Source organism: Triticum aestivum, chromosome 6A (genome assembly GCF_018294505.1).
Source record: "Triticum aestivum cultivar Chinese Spring chromosome 6A, IWGSC CS RefSeq v2.1, whole genome shotgun sequence".
Taxonomy (NCBI): Eukaryota; Viridiplantae; Streptophyta; class Magnoliopsida; order Poales; family Poaceae; genus Triticum; species Triticum aestivum.
The window spans coordinates 175,959,077-175,967,183 of NC_057809.1; the positions used below are offsets into that span (position 1 = coordinate 175,959,077).

At 45.1% G+C, this 8,107-nt stretch overlaps 1 long non-coding RNA gene across 1 annotated transcript; it reads left to right on the plus strand.

Moving 5' to 3' along the window:
- The first annotated feature begins 3,211 nt into the window (after positions 1–3,211).
- On the plus strand, positions 3,212–7,207 carry LOC123127180 (uncharacterized). Its single transcript, XR_006462162.1, has 5 exons — positions 3,212–3,875; positions 4,526–4,694; positions 5,716–5,863; positions 6,089–6,154; positions 6,944–7,207. It is a non-coding gene; the product is annotated as an uncharacterized lncRNA (long non-coding RNA).
- The last annotated feature ends 900 nt before the right edge of the window (positions 7,208–8,107 follow it).

Below are 8,107 nucleotides of genomic sequence, written 5' to 3' on the forward strand. Positions count from 1 at the left end.
CTCCATCTAGATTTTTCAGTTCTTCTCTTTTCTTTCTGTTTATGTTCTGCATTTTCTGCATTTAATTCCTTGCAAATCCTTCAGGTAATTCATTGCAAATCTTTGTGAGATCCTACATGTCTAGTGAGCTGAGGTGACAAGTGTTTTTCTCTGTGTGAACTCGGTTTCACCGACTTGTAATTTTCGGTCCAACCGAATCTTTTCGGTGCCACCGAAACATACCACTCGGTGCCACCGACTTCGCAACAGGAAAAACAGTTTGCCACTTGTTCTATATTTCTTCTGATCCAGCTCTACTCAATGAATCTTGTCCTCTACAAGCATCACAGTTTTATCCATTGCTTTGTGCTGAGTCTCAAGGACCAAACCTATACGACGGATTCCAGAAAGCCCTTCTTGGAAATTGATGTCAAAGGGGGAGAGAGAGATCACATCAAAGCTTGTAGGAGAGAGAGATCACATCAAGGGAGAGAAAAAGTCTCAAGGACCAAACCTACAAGAGAGAAAGTATTAAGGGGGAGAGAGAGACTTCCAGGGGGAGAGAATACTCAAGGATCCCAGATGCTTGATGTTCAAGAGGAGAGATGTCACATGCCTTTTGGGGGAAAGACATGTATTTGCATTAAGTTCTATCCATTTGTATCTTTCAGCTCTGATTTTCTGTTCCCTATCTTCTCCCAATATCCCATGTAAGATTCAGGGGGAGCAAGACACCTAAGGGAAAGAAATCAGTCAAATTCATTGCATATCTTTATTCTTGGGGACATGTTGAATCCAATGTGGTACCTTGTACTCACTCTCTACATGTCATCCCAGTCTTGGTATTCTTGTGGTTTCTTTTGTTTGCTCTGGCTAGTGGATGTACCTGTGTTATCTAACTTTGTTTGTGCAGGTTCATTCCATCCTAAGCCAACTCAAGACCACAAGGTAAGTATATGCATCAAAATCATGAGTATGAGGAGTTCTTGCTTATGTACATACTGTTTGCAAGAAGGACTCATGAGCATGAAGGTATTTTCCTTGATAATCTTTTGCTCTGATGCATATGGCCAAGATACATGTAACACATTGCCTACTCTGTCATGGTTATGCTCTCACATGCCTCTATATTTCATATTTACATGAGTGCATACATGTAGGGGGAGCCTATGCTTGTTACATGTCCTTCCAAAGCTTTACTTGCTGTTCTTTATATCTTTATCTAAAGCTTTGATGTATGTTGCCATCAATTACCAAAAAGGGGGAGATTGAAAGCACAAGTGCTCCCTAGGTGGTTTTGATAATTGATGACAACATATCTCTTGTTGGACTAACATTTCTATCTAGCATGTTTCAGATAAGTTCAACAATGGAGTGGCATGGACTAAAGGTTGTGGGAACTCCTTCAAGATGCTAAGGACAAAGGATTGGCTAAAGCTTCAAGCTCAAGACTCTTCATTTTACATTTTAGTGATCCAAGATCACATTGAGTCCATAGGAAAAGCCAATACTATCAAGGAGGGATGAGGTGTTGCTTAATGAGCCTCTTGCTTCATGTGCTTAGTGATATGCTCCAAAACCCTCAACTACTTTCCCATATCCACATATGACCTAAACCCTAAGCCAAACTCGGTCCTACCGATTCTTTCTATCCGGCGCCACCGAGTTTCACTTGTCATAAGCCACTGCCAAACCCTAGCAATTCGGTTCTACCGATAGGGATCTCGGTCTCACCGAGATGGGATTGCAAACTCTCTGTTTCCCTTTCGTAACTTTTCGGTCTCACCGAAAGAGCGAATCGGTCCCACCGAGATTGCAATGTAAACTCTTGTTTCCTTTTTGTAACTTTTCGGTCTCACCGAAAGAGCAAATCGGTCCCACCGAGTTTGCCTGACCAACTCTCTGGTTAGCTTATTACCAAACTCGGTCTCACCGAGTTTGTGTAATCGGTCTCACCGAGATTACGTTATGCCCAAACCCTAACCATATCGGTCCTACCGAGTTGCATGTCAGTCCCACCGAAAATCTCTAACGGTCACTAGGTTTACCTTTTCGGTCCGACCGAGTTTGTTGATTCGGTCCCACCGAGATTGGAAAACTGTGTGTAACGGTTGGATTTTGTGTGGAGGCTATATATACCCCTCCACCTCCTCTTCATTCGTGGAGAGAGCCATCAGAACACATACACAATTCCAACTCATATGTTCTGAGAGAGAACCACCTACTCATGTGTTGAGACCAAGATATTCCATTCCTACCATATGAATCTTGATCTCTAGCCTTCCCCAAGTTGCTTTCCACTCAAATCTTCTTTCCACAAAATCCAAATCCTATGAGAGAGAGTTGAGTGTTGGGGAGACTATCATTTGAAGCACAAGAGCAAGGAGTTCATTACCTACACACCATTTGTTACTTCTTGGAGAGTGGTGTCTCCTAGATTGGCTAGGTGTTACTTGGGAGCCTCCGACAAGATTGTGGAGTTGAACCAAGGAGTTTGTAAGGGCAAGGAGATCGCCTACTTCGTGAAGATCTACCGCTAGTGAGGCAAGTCCTTCGTGGGCGATGGCCATGGTGGGATAGACAAGGTTGCTTCTTCGTGGACCCTTCGTGGGTGGTTGCTTCTTCGTGGACCCTTCGTGGGTGGAGCCCTCCGTGGACTCGCGCAACCATTACCCTTCGTGGGTGGAGCCCTCCGTGGACTCGCGCAACCGTTACCCTTCGTGGGTTGAAGTCTCCATCAACGTGGATGTAGGATAGCACCACCTATCCGAACCACGGGAAAAACATCTGTGTCTCCAATTGCGTTTGAATTCTCCAAACCCTTCCCCTTACATTCTTGCAAGTTGCATGCTTTACATTTCGCTGCTCATATACTCTTTGCATGCTTGCTTGATATGTATTGTGTATGTTGAAATTGTGCCTAAAACTCCACTCAAACCAAAAAGGCCTAAAAATTGCAACTTTAGCACTAAGTGTCTAATCACCCCCCCTCTAGACACATCTACATCTAGATCCTACACTTCCTTTTTTATTTCTTTATATGATATCCGAACCATCATGGATGGCTTCTACTGATGTGTCGGTTGTGCCCACTTATCTAGCCCATTTGTCAGTGAGCCATTCAACGATATATAGAAATTGAAAAGAAAAGGTGCGCCTGAAGTTTGAGAGAGGGCGCGGAGATGCAAAATTTAAGTGGCCAACGCGCCAGGCTGGCAAAATTTCGAGCCAACCCATTTAGCTCCGCAGTCCACACACACCTAACCCTAATTCCCCATTCTCTCCTCCCGTCCCCTCAGCCGCCACCACTCCACCAATCTTCCTCCGCCCGCTCCACGCCGGCTCCGCCGCAGAACAGGCCTTACCTGTGCCGACCAATCGATGCCCTCTCTTCTCCCCTCTATATGCGCGCCCCTCCCCATCTTTCCCACCGCCGCAGCCACCAGCCCGTAGCCCCCACCCTGATTCTAGATCACGCCCTCGAGATGCGGCGACAGTGGTGGCGGCGGGTCCGACTGCTGCAGTTGGACGATGGTGGACGCCGTCCACAACCTCCCGGCGCAGATCAGTCCGCCTTCCTGGTTCGCAGTCGAGCAGCGCACGTGCCGCGATGATCCCCATGATGCGCTGGCCATCTAAACCAGATCGTCGCCGACGAGAAGTCTCTAATGTCCTGTGTGGCGGCCACGGGTCCATCTTCAGTCGGCGGCGAGCTATGGTGAGGTACACATGGCACTGATAGATGCAGTGTACAGGGGCGCCGCCGCTGCCATGGAGCTGGCCACCAGCTTCTGCCTGCCGTGATGGGCGCTGCCTCCGCTGCTTTGCCAGGGCCCTCCTGCCCTTCGTTTATGTGCTGCCCCTCGTCATCATCTCCGTGGGTGGGCTCTTGCACTGTAAGCTCTAATCTTACCTACGGCAGGGTTAGTTGATTGGTCGGCGCTTCATTTGTATTCTGTCAAAGTTCGTTGGTGATGTCAGTGGTTATTGGTTTACTTATTTCTGGGTACGTGTGCACTAGATAGGTTATGTTTCTTGGTACTCTGGACCTTGAAGATATGTCATGTTAGAGAATTCAAGTCTGTATGTCATGGTCGTGTCCTCAATCTGCAAACAAATAAATCCTTGTCATGTTTTTGTCCATGTGTAGTCCATAAATATTAACAAAATAGAAATGATCAATTAATAAAAAGGATTAATCCTAAGATTCACTATGTAGTACATCAAGATTATATGTTTTTACTATAATAGAAGTATTTAATATCATAGGATAATTGTAGCTCAGAGACCATGGCCATGGTGTTGTTCGTACAGAAACCTAAGCCGACTTGCTTGTACAATTAACTTTTAAGATGTAATTTTCCATTAGTGAGCATGGCAATTGTAAAACACTATGTAATGATAAACTAATTAAAGAATATATATTCTTTACAAATAATTGAAGAATAGTTCATACATTAGACATGAGCCCATGTCGTTGGGGTATGTGCCATGCTCGACGCATTTGATGTTTTTTGAGGTTGTCTTAAAGTTTGTTAACGCGCAGGCAATGCCCCTGAACCCCATTCTCCACCCATCCGACAGTGTGCTAGATGTCGTCCTCCTCGACGCGGCCGTCCTCGACGAGCTCTCTTGGTCGTAGAAGGCGGAGCAGCAAAGCATCCTATCCTCCAGCGCGTGGACTGACGGCTGCATCCTCCTGCTCTCCTAGCGTGGTGAGCTTCCCCTCTCCCCCTACTCTGAATCTGGATGATACTTGCAATTGTGAAGCTATATATGAAATAAATCAGGTCTTGGTTCAGTTTGTATGTGTCGATTTGTTGAACCTTGACTGAAACCAAAGCATCATGTTTGGATGTTCGATTTTCATTAGTATGCAGTACTTGGTTCAAGCAAATTGCTTGATACAATTGTAACTGGGGCATCTCTGTATGGTTCAAGCACCAGCACAACCTCTGCACTTTCTGGAACGTAGAAGAAAACAAAGCACAAAATATTTTAAGGATACACATGCGCAGTTTCAGAGATGAGTGGTAGTGAAGTAATGAAGTTGCACGTTCAGTTAGTAACCAAGCACAGAATGTTCCTGTAAAAGGGGTTCATTTATTTTACATACATGTATGACCATATATGCAGGCATCTTCATCACTAGATGGTTAACACATCAAGTATTGTGCATCCATCCATGCAACGCCACTGATTCTACAGCCAAAATTATTTTTTGTAAGAGATAATTAGCTTCATGTAAATCTTGCTGACACTTGCAATTGTACAACTTTGACTGAAACTTGATGTTCAATTTTTATTAGTGTGCACTACTTACTGGTTCAGTTTGATGTTCAATTTTTATTAGTGTGCACTACTTACTGGATGACACACAACTTTGGATGTTCAATTTTCTTGTGCATATGATTGAAATCTAACTAAACCTGATATCACATCTAATCTAATGCTAAGAAACTTTTAGGAAATTTATCCGTACTGATCGTTTCCACGACAGTAAACTATATGCATATCTAGGATATGATGCAAGCGTGTAGTAGCATGAGACCTCTTTCCTAATTTAGGACATGATGTGAACCTTGCATCTGATTTATGAGGTGTGTTTTCCTCTTTGATGTTTTCCTTTCTAATCCAGTTCCCTTGATGCTTCATGCGATTCACATATGTACCATATATTCTGACTTCTGGATGCCAGGTATTCTTATTTTCTCATGTGCTTAATTGTGTTTGTAGGTATTGAATTACACAGAATTTGCTGGAGGGCAACTTTTCCCATAAAACTTAAAGAATGAGTTGTGAGGTGGTACTAAGGGGCTTTAGGTACGGAGATTGTTGGCAGCGGCACACGCGATGGTGCTCACTTGTGCGATTTGGCAAGGAAGTATGTGATCATAATATTGCTGTTGTCAGCGGAGGCTTGCCTCACCGCATACAATTTCTCTCAATCAATATTTATTTGTCAGATTGGTCCTTTGGCTATTGAGAAATCACCCTGCCTAGGTTCAATTATTTAGATGAGTTTGTTTCAGTATTTTGGTTAATGCCTTAGCATCTCTCTGCTTTGTCTGAAAATTTATTTGTATGCTTTGTGCTTGGTCTCCTACAGGAAGAACATGGTGATTGGCTGCGCTGGTGCTTCCAGACTTGCCTGACATGGAATCCTTCAGTTGAGGTTTGTTTTTTCGCTACCTTTTAACTCTCTGCACCCTTCTTTTTTCCCTGCTCTTTCCAGCCATGGTGGTTTGGTTCATTGTATTTGCTTGGATTGTTTATTAAGTAGTCCTACAGTGTAGGGTTCATAGAGCATCCAAATAGTGTTTTCTCCTATCAGGTTGTGTCTTTAGTTTAAAAAGACACTGAGTTGCTTGGAGTGTCCAAAATTGTGCGCCTTGCTGACAAAAACAAAGACAGAAATACATCACATCCACATACATAGCTCCCTAAGCCTAGCGACAGACAGCTTGTGCGCGGACACATGTCAAGCTTCCACACTTGGCTCAGGCACTCCAGCAGGCTGATTGAGCTTGAGTAAGTCGGTAGCTTAGCTGCTCGTCTGTGGGTGCATGGCAAGATGCGCCTCCTGCACTAGAATAGCATAATTTATAGTTTTCCTATGCTAATACTTAATACTCCTACCTCATAGTTGGACAAACAAACATAACAGAATCCAATGCCTTGAACCCAAGTTTGATTATTTATATACCAGCTCATGAAAAGGGAATCGAATGGTATATTGCTTGATTAAGCTGAGTACGCATTACCATGTGATGGCAACATATTCAGAGACTTACTCCAGGTCATATGAAATAGAGACCCAAAATAACATACAACTATGCAATTTTGACATTGTTTCCTTTGGCAGTTTGGCACCATCCAAGCAGACAAGAATTCTGTGCACTTGTTCTTTTTTTTCCCTTCCTCAACAAATTAATTGATTTTTTTTGTTAAATGTTGTTTGCAGGAAGATTGATTCTTGCAGATGTGTGGGAAGAACTTGTGGAGAGGCTCACCTCACTCTTCACAAAAGGCCAATACATGCTTGTTGTACTCCTGGATGAATTTGTATCTCTATATATATGTTTGTAAATGTTTCTTGTGTGGCTTTAGTGATGCCTTCTAGGATCCTTGTTGTAATGGACAGAATATTTTGTTAGAAAGGATAATGGATGAAACAACTGGGAATTTGTGAACTGGGCCAAATTATGTGCCTGGGACATCAAGATAATTGAGTTGTGTAAGTTTGTTGTGCTAGTTGGGCTGATGGATGGAATGGATTGTTTTTGAATTGGGTGAATCATAAGCCCAAATTTTCATGTTGGGCCTTATTGGGCCAGCAAAAATAGGATATTGGGCCGGGCTAGACAGAAATAAGTGGGCCAAAACATTATTGGGCTAGAGGCCACACTGGTGCCATGTTGGCGCCAGGTAGATGCCACCTCAGACCCATGCTGGTGCCAAGCAGATGCCATGTCAGAATCATGTTGCTGCCACATCATGTCAATCCTTGACGGATTAGTCCGTCACAGAGGCCCGGGCCCGGGGCGGGCTTGTGTACTAATCGGTGAGGTCAGGAGCCGTCATGATGGTGCAGTTATCAAATTATGACGCGATATACATGATGGATTCTAAATCCGTCACAGGCCTCCCTCCATGACGGTATTCCACTGTTCTGTGACAGATTGAATCCGTCATGGATTAACAAGATTCTTGTAGTGGTGGCGAGCGCGCCGACGACGCCTTGCCACCTCCTGCTTCAGCCACACAACCCCGGCCCTCCAGACGTGCCACGGAGACGCCCAGCGCTCCCTCTCGCTTCCCCTCCTCTCCCTGGACCTCACTCCCCTCTCTGCTCTCTCTCTCTCTTTCTCGCGACCGAGTGGAGCTCGTCGCCGCTGACGTGCACCACCACGGCCACCGCCTCCCCCTCGCCTCTCCGACATACCCAGGAGCTCCGCCACCGACGCCTATGCCTCTCTGTCAACTCACGCGATGCCAAACACCGCCGAACGTCGTCTTCGCCTTCGTCTTCAACCTCGGGCACCCGAGCCCGTCTCCAGTCGATTCGGCGCTGCCAGGACCTCCCCGAGCTCGCTGACCCCCTCTACGACATCCCTGTGAGCTCCGC